Below are 15,858 nucleotides of genomic sequence, written 5' to 3'. Positions count from 1 at the left end.
CATTTTGGAATTAATTGGTGTCTTTTTGCCTGGGTTTCTTTTGGTTTACTGGTGTTCAAAATCCAGTAACTGTTGTGTGGAAGTATTACTTTGATGGAAGAAGGCTAATGGTCGGATCAGTGGGATGTAGATTAAAGCCATAATAGAGGCAGTGGTCACACAGATAACACAAATATAATTTAACAGCATTGCTTCTCTTACATGTTCATATTCAGTGCACCTTGGTACAGCATCATGGTGCTCAGCTCTGGCAGCCAGTCTTGCTCAGGAACAGTATTTGGAGGGTGCAGTTTAGCTGCCTCTGAAAGACAAGGCATGCCAGGAGGGAAATGAGTTGATGCAGCTGTTGTGCCTACAGCAGCACAGGAACCTTGGAGTGGGAACCTGGGACAAGGGCAGAGCAGGGCTCAGCAGGAGCTGACGGGAACACGGCTGCGGCAGGAGGCACCTGGGCACAGGCGGGGACATGTCAGCCCCATATGTCTGTCTGGAGTCAGCTCTTACTCACTTGCTAGAAGAGGAAATGAGACAAGTTTCCTTTTAGCTTTATTGGGCCTGCTTGCTCTGACAAATTAAGAAAGCTTTGTGTGAAGCGCGGCACAGTAAAGGTGGGGGAGAGGTTGGTTTAAAAATTAAACCATTTGCATTCTGAGCAAAAATACCACTTTAGACTAAGCCCCTTAAAGTGACACTGAACAGCATTCAAAGGGAGCACAGAGCTGTGAGTCAGAGTCACCACAGCTCATGGAACAGTGAGCATGGGAAGCTGCATCCCGTTGTGGTATCATTTCCAGTGAGGCCAAGGGTTCCAGCTCTGCTATTCCAACAAACCAACGAGCCTGCTAATGGTGAGGATATCCTCAGTGAACTGTGGGACTAGGGATAACTCTGTTCTGCCCCAGGAAGCCTCACCTACACCCTGGGCTTAGCCACGCAGAGGCCAGTGAAAAGCTGTGGCTGCTGTTCCTGAACCCTTGGGAATGCTCAGCCCACTTTCTTTTGTTCACCAGATTCAGGTTTAATTTACCTGCTGCTGGTGGAACAGTCCTGCAAACCAATACCACAGTACCATGCTTTTCCCTCTAAAACCAGGATGGGATGTTTTTTTTGCCCTGTGACCATTTTATGGAGTTGATCTATGAGCTGTGCGTAGTGAATCACACGTTGCCAAACTAACAGGCCAGTTTCCAGCAACTTATGTTACTTCTGTTTCAGTGTCCTGCATGAACATCCACAAAAGCAAAGCCTATGTGGAGAAAAGAAACAGTGTCTTAGGATAGAATCCATATCCTGGGGCTGATAGGGGGACCCAGCCCCGCAAAGCAGTAACTGTTTGTACCTGTTCATTGTGGGGGGTGGGAGTTGGAAAGAGATATCTTTAAGGTCCCTTCCAACCCAAGCCATTCTGTGATCCTATGGCTCACTCACACAGGCCACCTGGAACACGAGCTGCATCATCTATCTCAGTAAAAGTGAACTGAAAATAACTGCTCTGATTTTTATCTCAAATATGTGAAGCAGTTAAGTAAACAATTTTTGAGCAAACCAGTTCAGGGGCAAGAAAGGGGATATCCATAAGGTCATTCGGGGAGAGAGGTCATTATTTGTTCCCAAAGGAAAGGGCACAGAAAGGAGGCAGTAGTACACTCTACTGTGCCGCACACTTGTCCCCTCTCAGAGAATGACAAATTCCTTCAACACTTAAGATTTTCGGGACTTTCCAACTCTGCCGGCACCATGCTGATTATTTGATAATTGTGGCTCTCTTTTGTTTGCTTTTTTTAAATAAATCTTTTCGCGCCCCCCACTCCCCCCGCCTGGCTGCCCCCGGAGTTCCCAGGGCAGGAACACCAAGGGGGGCTGGGGCAGGAACACGTCGGGCCGGAGCTCCTCATCGCTTGGCTCCGGCTGCCACCTCGTGGTGACCCAGCTCAGCGTCCCCAGCCCTCGTTCCTGCGGCATTCCCTACCTGTGGAGATGTCCCGGGACAGCCACCCTTCCTCTCCTTTCCCCCGCAGCGGGGGGTGCAAGGGAAAAGCACTGTGAGCCAGGTCTCCTGTTGCACCACCATCACACACCTCCCTGTTGTCCCCGGGTTCATGAGCCAATTCGGCTCCTCTCTCAGCTCAGCTCAGCATGCCTGATCCCAGACATCCCATCAGCCTAGGAAAAAAAGATCTTATGAATGTTACCACTGGCTTAGGATAAATTTAGGCTCAAAGCCTCGAAGCTAAGTCATGCATGTTTTCCCTGAAAACCCCCACTGCAGCAGAGAAGGACAACGTGTACAGTTGCATACAGCATCCAACAATCTCACACCTGCAGGCAAAGCTTGGGCTGCCATAGAGCTTTCCGAATGGCAGTAAAGCAGAGCAAGGAAAAATGGGTAAGGAAGTTTCCTGAGCTGCAAACAGTGTTTTCCCAGGTGCCTCTTACACATGCCCCGAGGCTGCAAGACGGGGGCTGAGAGGAGGATGTGCTCAGCATCACATACTCCCCTTTTGAGAGCAGGACTCAGACTCATCCCTTCAAACCACAAACAGGGTGGGCGTTAGGAGGAGGGGATATCAGCCCATAGTTTGAAACACTTTGGGGCTCCCCACCTGGCAGGGTGAGCAGCCATACAAACATCATGTCTCGAGGACTCCTGGTAGTGCTAATGGGGCCATGAGGTCCAAAATAAAATGGAAACAGAAATTTGTGACACTACTTTAATTCAGGGGCTGTTGTGACTTCCACACACTGAGTCTCACTGTGAACTTCAACTACTTGGAAATGCCAGGAAGCAAAAGTGCAGAAAAGCACTGTTTTCTGAACTGGCTTTCTGGGTATGTCAAAAATACTCATCCTTCAGAAAAAGGAAATGCCAGTGGTTGTTTGAACACATAAGATGAAAATAGATTTGGAAAAAGGTGACTGCTTCTCACTTCCAAAAGAAATTAAAATTGGAACAGTATGATGCAAAACAGTAGATTAAAAACATCCTGAAAAGCCTTAAGAGGGAGATTTAATGAGGCAGTTTTTAACACCTATATACACAGCCCTGGAAGCCCTTCTGCTTTTTTTCCTTCTCATATTTTAGCCTATTTGACAGAGGAAATGTAAAAGGATATGAGCAGCGGGTCAGAGGAAAGCCCATGGCAGACTGGGCAGAACGCTGACCAAAAAAAAAAAAAGAAATCACAACCTCCATAACAACTGCACTCACTTCTCCCCATCAATTAATTCATTAATAAATGAAAAAAACACACAAAAAATAACCCTTTCTATCCTACTCAGTGTGCTCATTGCTCACATCGCCTACCAGAGGAGCTTGATCTAGCACCAGCTTTATTCTCTGTTATTAATATCATTGCTAATTAGTAGAGCTACTTGCCATGGCTACAGCACACAAACAGCTTTTACAGCAGCTGGGCCTAAAAATGTCTTCATGCAAACACTCGCTGTTATTCCTGTTGTTGCCTGTTTTCTGAGCACACAACAGTGATTTGCTCAGGCAACACAGATTTCACCCAGGGGAACCTGCCAGGGTGTTTGTGGGGATGTTTGAGGTGATTTGCACAGGTCTGCGTTGGCAGATCTCGCCCACGGTTGCACAAGGCGCCCGTGTCCTTTCACCTACCTTGGCCAGCAAGTCTAATTTGAACACATCAGTATCTCAGATGGGATTAAAAACTCAAGCATAGACATGAGAGAGTTTCAAAAGCAGCCTGGACTTCCTTGGTGTTGACATTGATTAGCTGTTTCAATGCCTACCAGAGCATGGGGATTTCTCTTTCCATTCTGAAGGTGTGAGTGCTGGGGAGCTGCAGGTCCTCTGGAGTGCTGGTTCCTCAGTCCTGACTAAACAAGAAAAAAAAAAACAACTTAAAAAACTTATTTACGGTCAGACTCTGCTTAGCCACCTTCAGAAAGTCCCTCTCACAGCGTAACTGGGACTGAAATTTTGCATTTGGAGCTGCCCAAAGTTGTGTTTCCTGAACCACTTCCTTTGCCAGTGATGCATTGGGCCATTTTAATCTCTCCCAGACATGCAGTCAACTACCACATATGCCTATGAGAGAGAAACATGCTGTGTTTTGCAGCCAGGCTTTCCCTCCCTGACAGAAAGATTGTGTTGGCCCTGGACTGCTTTTTCCCAGGCATAAGGTGGGAAAAGATGGAGGCAGGGTATGGCCTGCTCACACACAGGCCCCACCAAAAGCTGAGCGGTGTGGCTGCTCCCTGTGGAGATGGTGGTGGCGTCTCCTGTGTTTTCTGTTTTGCTTTAACATGGCTACTGCCTGCCTGTGAGGGTTGCACGATGCCCAAGGGGGTCGCTGCTGGCCCATGAAGCTTCCTGGGAAGATGGCTGGCCCAAAACACCCATCACCCCAAGTCTTTCTCTCTGCATAGCTGCACGTGGCCCTGCTCACAAAAGAAACTTGCCTGCCCGTGCTCCAGCATGTTCCCTTCACTGTCACCATTTCAGATGGCAAGAGCCAAACCTACAGCTGCTCTCAGACCACCTCCAGCCAGAAAATCCTCCCCGACAGCAGGAGAAAATCCAGAGCATATATTCCTTGAAATCATATTTCAAGGAACGGCTCAGACACGGGGCATGGTACAAGAACCAGCTTGGCAGAGCAGCTCACCAAAGGAAGAGGGAACAAGAAAACAACACCAGGTGCCCAACACCCTTGCTGGGCCAGGCTGCTCTCCAGCAGTTCTGCTGTCGGTGCAGAGTACAGACTGGTCCCATCAAGCTTCAAGAACAGCTCTGTGTCTGCCTCTCCCTTCACCCTGTTCTGACCAGTCCCTGCTACTGGTGTCCCTGTGCCTGCCAGCATCCCAGTTAGGGGCATTTCCCACCCAGCAAATTCGAGGTGCTGTGTTGCTGCAGGCTGGCTCAGCTACTTCAGCAGAAAGCTCTTGGGTTGGTGCTGAGCTCAGGGCAGCCTGTGCCCAGCCCAGGGAAGTGTGTGCCAGGCCCAGGGAAGCATGTGCTGAGCCCACACCACCCCTGGGAGAGCAGTGCTGCACGACCGCTCGCTGCTCTTCCAGTTTTCCATTCTTTTCTAATTTTTATCTTGCCCCTCCTGATGAGCCCCAAGTCCCTACATGCCGAAGCAGGGCAAGAAGACTGACACGATTTTTCCAAAGCCCCCGGCGAGTCGTGGAACCCGCAGCCCAGGGCCCCGCCAGCTCCTGCCCCGGCAGGCCGGCCAGGCAGCGGCAGCTGCTCCCCCAGAGACGGAGAGAACAATAAGAAATACCAGATCTGCCGCAGGAATGCGGGAGATACCGTGGCGGGGGGCCCTGGTGAGTCTGGGCAGGATTTGCTCACAGCTTGGCCTCAGCCCAGGGGATGCCACTGAGCCCGGGCTGTCCCGCGGCGGCGGGAGATGCGCGGGGGATGCGCGGGGCCCCCCCGGGCGCCGGACACCAGATGGCAGCCGGACACCGCCGCACGGCCCGGGAGAGCCCGGGGAGCACAGCCCAGCTCGGCAGGCTCCTAATGAATCACATGTGCGGATCCTGCTCCGGGAGGCGGGTTCGCGGGGATGCGGCACCGCGCGGGTGTTGCACAGCTGAGCCGGGCGCACGCCTGGAGCCGCGTCACTTTGTGTACGTGCAGCAGCACACTGCTGTTGCAGGAGGAAAAACCCACACCTAGCACCGAGCCAAAACCTCCTCCTAGGGCTGGGATGACTTATCTCACCAAAGAAAAGGAAAGAGAGGGAGGATCAGGCCGATGACGGACAAGGCTGTCAGTATAGCCATGATGACAGCTCAGGGGGCTTCACCGACCTGCGCCTCGCTCACTCCTGTGCTCTGGGCACGCTGGTCACACTGATTTATTCAGGTGACTGAAACCAGGGTCTGCACCCGCCGCTGCAAAGGCCTGACACACTAATTTGAGACTCATACAGTTACTCTGTTGGGTAACAGTTTCCCTCAATGACTTACGAACTTTAATCCAATTTTGAAATGTAGGGGAGGCTAAATTGGATTACCTTAGCTAAACTGTTCATGCCATAAGCCCTTGAGAAGTGGAACTGGAGGGTTTTTTTCCTCCAGAAAACTTTTGTTGGCCCACAAAATCCTTGGTTTTTTCTTAGCTCAGACACCAAAAGGAGGAGTTTTCGACTTCCAAAAATAAATCAAAGACACCATGATGCCTGCAGGGTATTTGTTTCTCCATAGGAACGTGAACCTGGTGGTTTAGTTTAAGAGAGGCTAAGCTACCTCTCACATTTTCTACATTCCTCTTTCTTCTGATATATCGAGATCGACAGGTTCGAACTGTTGTTTTAATGAAAACCTACTACTCCTGAGAGGGTTTCCTGCTTTAGAAAGATGATATGTCAGAGCTAGAAAATTCCAAACAATTTGACTCGCTATCACCTTCGTCAGGTCCCTTAACCTCCCTATGCCTCAGTTGTGCATTGATGAAACATGAGTGATGTTTACCCATTAAAAAAGCACAGAGACATCTGCAAAATAGGAAGCTGTCCTTGAAAAGAAGGCTCTTTAAGTGATACCCTGAAACTGTGTCCACAAGGTGCAAATCAGATTGCTGCAAGAGGCCTTGGGAAGGGCCATGTGTACCAGGGCAAATCCTGTACAACCAGAGCCCCCTGGCACCAGCCCCTGCCAGGCCCTTGCAGGGTCACCTCCACCTATATGCCTCATTCCTGGCAGTCAGAAAACCTCCTCTGAGCCTTGGGAAAGAACTGCAAATTGAAACAGCCTTCAACTCTCTAATTAACTGGAGCGAAACCCCACATAGTTTCAGGAAAATTAAGCCAGCACTCCTGCCAAGCCCCCTTTTATCACCTCTCATTCAGGCTTCTAAATCAATCCCAGGTAGGTTTTCTTCTCTTTTGTGCGTGTGGAGTTCTGGAAACATCCTGGGGTAAATCTAAACACGACCAAGCTCGACATTGCATCTCTGGAGAGTTTCCAGAGCTTAAGATCTGCAACTCGGAGCAACAAGTTTGGGGGTAGGTGCAAATCACTTGTTGAAGGCTCAAGTATTTGTGTTAAACTCACAAGTACAAGAGGACTCCCTGAACATATTTTTGGTCTTGGAAACTAATCTTTAGCTCTCAGTTTTGTTAATTCTGCAATCCAAAAATATTTTCTTTGCTGTTTTTTTTCTTGACTTCTAAAGGCAATTAGGATTTTCCAACTGTTCTAACAATTTAGAAGCTCTAATATGTGAAAACACTTTCTTGCATTACAAATGTTTCTCCAAATCATAAAATGCATTACAAAGGGGAGAGAGCCAGTCCCTTGTACACTGCTTGGGCTCTCTTCTGGCAGAAAATGACCACTGGCAGCTTGCAAGGCATGGAAAAAGGACTTATCACCCAGATCCTTCAAACACAGTCAAAACTGCCTTAGCTGGGCAAACCGGCACTGATTTCTCAGAACTAATTCCTGGAGGTACAGGTCTGCTGACGTCAAGACTGCTGTGGTTATTGCAGGACTCACAGCCTTTAAAACGTTTTATCTGCAAGCCCCAGTCCAGCCCACTGCACAGAACAGCTCTTCAAACCCTTCTGATAGGGACGGCTGGGACATGAGAATGTCGAGTGCTCTTGACGCCTCCCCACTCACCTGTTCCAACAGTGTAGCCAAATATTTTAGGGATCTCTGAAATCCACACTTTGAGGAGCCAGTTGCTCTCCTGATGGACTCAGAAATCCTCCTGGAACATTGCTGCTTCCTGTCTGAACTCTTTTAAAGCCAGGCTTTCTGCCTGCTATCTGAAAGAAGCCTGTAAAAAAGGGAAAGACAACAAAGTTCAGGAAAGCAGTTATCTGATATGTAAAAGCTCACAGGTGCAATGGGAAGGAATGCACTACTCAGGATTATGTGCCCATTAGGAAAACGGGAAAGGCACTAATGATTTTCAAAGCTAGACTCTCACTTATTATTTCTATCTGGCTATTATTTTTGAGACACTTGAAGATTCCTTTTATCAGGGGATGTTTCCTGAAAACGCCTTGCAGAAAGAGCATTTTTTTAAATTCCCTTTGCATTTCAGGTAGGTGAAGCACTTCATAAGTTGCTCCTACTCAAGGGCAGGAGTAATTGGGGTTTTGGGCGGTGAGGGGATGCTGAGACTTGTCAGCTTGCTGCAAGAGCTGGAGCAGAGCCAGCAGCCATGCAGTGGTCCTGCATGTGGTGGGATGGCATCCACAGAGCTGCCAGTCAGCTGCTTCCTTCTGGTGCAGCAGCACAAAGCTGCATGTAGGTTCATTTTCTGTTTCCCTGTGTTCTGCAGCACAAACACCCCCGGGGTCCCAAAGGCGCAGGATGAAAAACTCATCCTTCCTTTTGGCCCAGATCCTGGACAGACATGTGCACATGCTTAGTGCTGAGCATGTGAGTAGCAACACTGATCTCCATGGAGCAATCCACATGCTTGAGCCTCTGCACATTTGGGAGTGAGGGAGAGAAGGACACTCGGTTCTTTGGTTGCCTGTTTTACATACCACTGATGGAGATCCCACCCAAAAGAGAGCAGTGCAGCAGGATGGCGCTGAGCTATATAGCTATTTTTATTTCCATCATTCATGTCCTTGCTGAGACCTGCTAGGAATTATCTGGGATATTACACCCCAGTCGAGTCGAAATAACAGGTCTTGCTGCAGACAGTCTGTGTTTAGTGGGATGATTTAGTTACTGTTTTCCCCCCACCCCGTCTTCTTCCTTATTCCCATTAGTGACACGTTGGCTGCAGAGAAAAGTTATTCATGCTCCAGAAATGTAATATTTACTCAAAACAATTTTTATTTGGCTTGGCTCCTTCCCAGTGCCATAAAGTGATAGCCAACCCCAAGTGCTTACATAGACAACATGTGCATCTGAGTCATATTTATGATCCCGGTTATAAAAAGCACACAATCTTGTTGTTTGGTGCAATAGGATGGGACTGAAGGCATCAGCACGTCTTGAGCATAGCCTGTCTCTGGAATCTGCAGAAATTTGCCATGCTCCAAATTTAGAACTTGTGGGTGGAAGCTCGGGCAGGAGCCAACTTTTTATACCATTACATCACAGGAATTGAGGGCTTCGTGCCAAAGATCCAAGGAAATTAATAAAGAGCAGAGGCTGTCCAGCTGTTTGAATTTAAAGTCATGGCACAGAGGTAATGATTAATAAATACAGCTTTATTCAGAACATAGTAATCTTGCTGCTTAAATTGAACATATCCCCTCTCTTTACTGCAGCTTATTATTCTGTTAGAACTTGTAAAGATAGTAGGAAGGAATTAACATCTGTAAGAGAGAGGCCCAGTGAACTGGGATCCTTCTGGACAGAGGAGGACACGCTTCAGTGACAACTCTCCAGCTCAGTAACGTTCAGCGAGCGCACGCGTTTGCCAGGGGCATCACGGCTCCCCTGGCTGGAGGAGGTGGCTGGAACGTGGCATGCATTTTTCCAGCTAAAACACACACAGTCTCAAATGGACAGTGATCAAAGCCACATACAGCTAATTTGAAGAGAAATTTAATTTGTTTGACCTCCCTGTGCTGGGGCAGCCAGGGTAAGTTCAAATGTCACAGTCTCCAAGGAGCCGATGGTAAAGCACTGGGGGCTATTACCAAGAGGCACGGGATGACCTGACTGACCTTCCAGCCTGTTTGGGAGGCTCTGTGCATGCCCACAGCCCCAGCAGTGCTTGGCCCTGTGTGCAGTGTTTGGCCCTGGCTCAGGTAAGGGCTGTGCTGGTGCTGGGAGAGGGCCACTGCACTACTGTGCCCTGGCAGACTGTTCAGGTCTACAAGATGCTGCTTTCAGCACCTCTGAAGCACAGCACGCACAACAAGCACCTTCCCAGCTCCACCCTGCAGCCCCCAGCAGGACAGGCTCTGCAGAAACACCTAGCTCTGCACACAGAAAGGGGATGTGGGGTTGAGGTGCTGAGGCTCTCCATGCCAAGGGCCGAACGCAGGCTTGCCATGGAACACATAGCCAGGAGAACACGGCAGTGTCTTTGGAAAAGGGGCTCCCCTGATGCTTAAACCACAGAAATGCTGATATATAGCTTCAGAGATTTACAGCTTATACTCTCCTCAAGGGTATGCAAAAGCTATGAGTAATTAACAATGTAGCTCTAGGTTCTCTAGGAAGTTCTCTCTTTCCATTCTACAGATAAACAAACTGAGGTGGAAAGAAACTAAAAGCTGCTTCACTGGAGCAATATTGTCAGCAAACCAAACACTAGAGTTCCCAAGGAGATGCTCCTGTACCCACAGATATCTCATCATGTTTGCACATGTATTTCTTGCAACAGCACATACCAAACAGCCTTATACATCCATGCCTCATCAGGAGCCAGCACAGCAAAGATCAGGACCTGCAGCTTCCAACATTCCCTGCTTTAGTCTAAGCTCCCACACATGCACAATATACCTTTCTCCAGGGAGAGCACGTTAAAAAAAAAATTTAAAAAAAATCACTTCAGCCATGTGGTCACAGGGTGACAATTTCCACAATGCAAATAAGACAGTTAATAGGGATAGGGAATAGTAAGGGATAAATAGCAGAAATCAAGTCAGATCAACTTGATGACCTTAGAGGTCTTTTCCAAGCTAAGCTATTCCATGATTCTAAGCCACTCTTCATTTCTTAATGTAGTGTTTCCACCTGCAACACAGGCATGTGCATGCAGGGGGTGTTACAAGAATTCAGGCTGCTCTAGATTCAACAGGCTCTATTACTAGATAAACTTCTTGCATTTTACCTAGAAAAATACGATGCCAACCATTCATTCTTGCCAGAGAACCCACAGAGATCCTGGCTGTGCTCAAGTACAGTGCTGTGTATTTTTTTCCCAGCATGTAGCTCATCACAGTGGACTGTGTATTTTACTTTTTGTGAACAGCTGTGAACATCTAAAGATTAAGAAATCTCAGGTTTATTAACATCCCCCTTATAGTTAAGAGACACCCTCCTGCGACACATGACTCACGAGGTAAGGTGAGGGGCTGCAGTGGGTGAGAAGAGCCTTCAGCTTCTGCTTTGCTGGGGGATGGGAGGTGGCTTTCTGGGAACCTGTAGCTCCTGGAGCTGGCTTGTCCATGTGGCTGCATGCTGAAAAGCACTGACATGGCTCTGAAGCATTTCTCTGCCTCAACAAAAAATGGCACGAGGAGGCTTTGAGGAGGAACAATACACAGTTTTCCTGGAGTGCTAGAAACACCTGTATAATGGGACTGAAATGGAAAAATGGACTTTAGTAATTGGATAACTTGAAGAGAAAATAAAAAACAAAAAGTTATTATCAGGGCAGAAAGCACCCCAAAAGCTATCACCAGATGTTTGCCAGAGGAAAAAGGCAAAAGACTCCTTTTTTCCCACCTGAGTGCCCCATGGTAGGTTCAGTTTGAGGAGTGAAGCAGCCATTTTACCTGCAGTCTAATGCTGTTTGTTACTGCACAGTTTTTTTGCACGAGCTCCTCTTGCATTAGAGAGAGTCTGGAACAGCACGTTCCTGTGCCCTCGACATATGGACAGAATGTGGAAGAAAAAAGGTCAGCAAAACAAACAGTCTTAAGGGTACCAGCGTGCACCCCAGAAGCTGGGAATGCCTACCTGTCAGAGCTAGACAGGGGATGCTCCCTGTCCTCAGCCCTTCCTTTCAGGAGCTGCAGGATGGTAACCTCACCTCCTTGGAGCACTGCATCAGACAAGTAATTGCAGTGAGCAAGTCATTCTATGGAAATAGCTAAAATGCTTCAAGCTATAACCCAACAAGTTTCTAACCCATGGCTAATGTCCAGCTCTCTTCCTGCTGAAGTCAGCACCAATCTCTCCTGCCCCATCTACAGTTGTTAGAAATGCAGCAAACATTTAAAAATTTGGAGACGTTGCCCATTCTTATAACTGGACAAGAGTCAGATTTTCAAAGTGCTACTTATGCTGCATAGAAACTTCCTTCCCAGAAGTCCCCTTGTTTCCAGCAGACAATCCCTTATTTCACTGCTGGTTCTAGATGCAGCCAACCATCATCCTATTTAAAAGTCATTCTCTTGGATGTTGTCTTCCAACAATAGGAGCAATAAACATGTTTGGTCAGCTAATTTACCTTCTGCAGTCGCTAATAGACTAATGACCTGTTTTATCTTCTGGCACGTAGCTTTTGAAACCAACTCCAATTGGTAGCACAGAAATCAATACTAATATATAAAATATGGAGAAGAGTTTTATGAGAAGATGGGTTTGTGGTTCTTATTTTGACTTTTTTTCCATGAGATTCTTAAAAGTTTCAAACCCTGAAACTAAGGAACTTTGGTTGTGCCTTATTTTCCAGTAGTTTCTCTAAAAGATGAGTCGTTCGGAAAGCATGGAAAGTATTAGAGTAATTGCTTTGATGTCTTTAATAGAAATTCAGGATGGATTTGAAAGAAATGAGGACAGTGCTGTTATTTCCTTTTGGCATGGCAGTCTGACATGACTGGTACTGTTATACAACACAGCAACCAAACAGCAGTGCACACACAAACTCAGCAGTGGGTTGAGGAACTTGTCCTAATCAAGTTTATAGCTGGATGCTAATGGACTCAGCAAACAAACACCCCTGTTTATCATAACAGAATGAACAGAATGTACCACAGACAATATGACTCACTTTTCCATAGGACGCCTGTCAATTCTGCAGGTTTCAATAATGAAATATTGCACCTCTCACTTACAGTTTGTTTTACAAGGTTTTAATGAGTTCATCCCAATGAGCTGTCACTGTGCCACATAAAAACTGATTCATTTGCCTTATGAAAATAAGTGTGCCTTTTGACGGGACACTCTGCACCAGGCCCCACTAAATCAGCCGGAGAGGCTAGACTAACTCACAGGTGGTTTTAGTCTGGAGTGCTTTTTGAAACAAAAATATGCAGCCAGCTTCAGCAGCATGTCGGCTGTTTTCCCTTGGGTGACAGGCTGTCCTGCTGCATCCAAAGTACCCCTCCTCCTCCTCCACAGTACAGAGTCTGTCTTTTAAACTGGTCCTTTAAAACCATGACTTTCCGTAAGAAAAGGGTTTGTTTTAAAGCAGAGTTTGGGAAAGTGGCAATTAAGAAATGATTACATTTTTATTTCAAAACACATAAGCTGCCTATTAACTCACAGGAAATTCTGATAAAAGTAGGTGTCCTTATAAGACCCTCCTGCAAGAAATTCAAATGAAGGGAAAGGGAGGGAAAGAGATTTCTAAGTAAACAAGTGAAGAAAGCCAGGGAAAACAAGAGCAATAAGCAGAGTCTCAGGTGGCTGACTTGGCAGAGTGGGGCGTGAAGGAAGGAAGAGACTGTGGGACAACGAACTGCTGGCGTTTACAGTAGTCAAGAGGTCTCCGGAGTTTGTGACTTTAACCACAAGTTGCTTAACAATACTGTATGCTCCTTCTCTTTCAGATCTAGCCCCAGTCATGTGGGTAAGTCCCCCTTCCAGTCAAGAGGGTGGATGCACGTGCATGGGTGGTGTTGTGGATGGTGCTGTTGGACAAAGGAGGAGAAGGAGGAGGACTGACAGAAGGGATGTTTCACTGCCCCTTGAAATTACAGAGTCATGATGAGAAAAGACAGCTCCTGACTCAGGTCTCAGTCCCTGGACAGGAGAAGGCTGGTGAGTAACAAGTTTGGGACTGAGGGACTGCCCTGTGGTGTAGAGCCAGTTACAGCTGGAATGAACTTATTTTTTTCTCCCCTGAAGCCAGTGAAGGCCTTCAAGTGCCAGAAGAGAGTCACGAGAGAAGAGAAATGGTGTATTTGTCACTTCCCAGCAACAGATGCAGGAAAGCAGAGGATCCATTAGCAAAGAGGCCAATATAAGCTGGCACTTCAGAGATCAACTTCTTGCTGTGGCTTTCTATGAAGCATGGACAGTTACCACGGAAGACACACTCGATTCACGTTTGTGGTGGACATTAACCGTAGCTAAGACTCTGCAAGGTAGAAAACCATTTCAAATTAAGAAATTAAATATTCCCCAGGTTAAAGATTGCTCAGGTTATATCTCACCCCTATGGGAATTTTCAGCAAATGCATTCTTTCAAAGTTATTTAAGCACTCTTTTTTATCACGAAACACTAGCTGCAGTAATGAAGAAACTAACTGAATGACAGAGAAGCAGACCCTAAAATAGCTACCATTAACACCAGGAAGGCTGGGGGTGTGTTATCCTGTGGTTTTCTGTGCTCGGTAGTGATGTGTCACGATAAAGAACGTGCATTTAACCGCTGAACAATGCTGTGCATGGTGTCACCTTCCCAAGGGCTAACCGTGCAACAGCTTCTCCAAACTGCTGAATTTCCACTGCTGAAGCAGTTCATTAAAAAAAACCCTCATACAGCTGGGAATTATAAAACTCTGCAAGAGCCTGTGATGCCAAGGACCTTCATTTGGAGGCACACCTATGTTTCTAGTGCTTCGGAAGCTGGTCTTTTCCAGAAATCTTTCTATAGACGCTAGAGCAAGGATGAATCTGGCCACAGTCCATTCACCATGAGTGATTATATCTTAAAGGGATATTCCCTCTCTCTAAAAATTCTGATTCTTCACATGTTTCTGGTTAAAAAAACAAAAACCAAACACAAAAGAACCAACCCTTGTGCCTATGTCAGTGTCTTCACTGTATAAATTTAAACATTCCATTGTAAGCTAAGATTATCTTGCCTCTTGCCCACTGAGACATGTGGGTTTGGCTTTATAAGACTCCATAACTGGCCTGCTTGAACCCTGTCCAGCAAGTTTTCATCTAAATTGATTAGGACTTGGAACATATTTTCTTGGACAAATTGTGTTCTAATGAATAGAACACTCCCTCACAGCTGTTCTGCCAGAAAGCCAAGATTTTTTCTGTCTAAAAATCATCCCAAAGTGACCCTTAGATAAAGTTCAGAATCCATTTTCATTTTTTAATTAAGAAAAGGTTTGCTTAATTCCATTCCATACATTTCAGTGCTAGGCAGCTGACACACGATTCCCTCTAAACATTTTATTTTAAAGAATTTGGTTGTGATGTCAGGTCTGCCACAGACAATACATTTCTAAACACACTGTTTACATTAAATGCAAAGCATAAAGACGGTTTCAGCAGGAGGAGAAGCCTCTCTTATCCCAATACCTGTAAATGGCACAGAGAGCAAGCTCAAGGTCAGCTCTATTCTCCACTCAACAAATTTAAACATTAATGAAGACAAATAGGGAATATCACTATGAAGCCTCACCCAGCCACCAGAGATTTCCACAATACACTTCTCCAGGGACAAGGCTCCCCAAGAGACCCCTCCTCATGCCCAAGAGGTAGCTTCACGAGCTCACCTTCAAGTCCAAGTGTGGACTGGCTGGGAAATCCTGTCATTAATTAATGCTGGTCAAATGAAGACGGCATTTCCCTTCGGTAAGGAGCTCTGGCCACTCCGAGGTAAGAGCCATCCCCAGTTAGGATGAATGCACATTTTCTTTTTAGCATTTTGCTCTATATTGTTCTCCCAGATGTCCCAGCTTGAAACCTCAGTAAATGTGTTATGATTAGCCCATCTGGAATTTTTATTCTATGACCATTCCCATGGTACACAAGGAGGATTTCATTCAATCCAGAATACCCAGTGGACATCCATGGTTACATCATTTTCCTTATCTCCTAGCAAAAGTATTTCTAGGAACCAGGAGTACAATTTGAGACAAGATCAGATCTTTTTTTAGTCTTGCAAAAGATGGTTCTGACCCATGTGGAAATAATGCGCCTTCAGCATGTTTTCAGGACTTTATTGACACGTGGCATTCAGAAATTAAATATGTTTGCAGGAATTTAAAGGAACAGGTCTTTCAAGAAACACAACTTCCTAACTCTTTAAACACT

General features: G+C 46.5%; 1 long non-coding RNA gene across 1 annotated transcript; it reads right to left on the bottom strand.

Annotated features, from left to right (window-relative positions):
• Window positions 1–3,783: 3,783 nt before the first annotated feature.
• LOC113963265 lies at window positions 3,784–15,473 on the bottom strand. The gene is made up of 4 exons (XR_003532700.1): window positions 15,318–15,473; window positions 10,970–11,213; window positions 7,606–7,765; window positions 3,784–3,843 (listed from the first exon to the last, which is right to left on the bottom strand). It is a non-coding gene; the product is annotated as an uncharacterized LOC113963265 (long non-coding RNA).
• Window positions 15,474–15,858: the final 385 nt, after the last annotated feature.

Source organism: Neopelma chrysocephalum, unplaced genomic scaffold (genome assembly GCF_003984885.1).
Source record: "Neopelma chrysocephalum unplaced genomic scaffold, ASM398488v2 Primary Assembly neopelma1_24, whole genome shotgun sequence".
Classification (NCBI taxonomy): Eukaryota; Metazoa; Chordata; class Aves; order Passeriformes; family Pipridae; genus Neopelma; species Neopelma chrysocephalum.
This window is presented reverse-complemented; position numbering and strand designations above follow the sequence as displayed.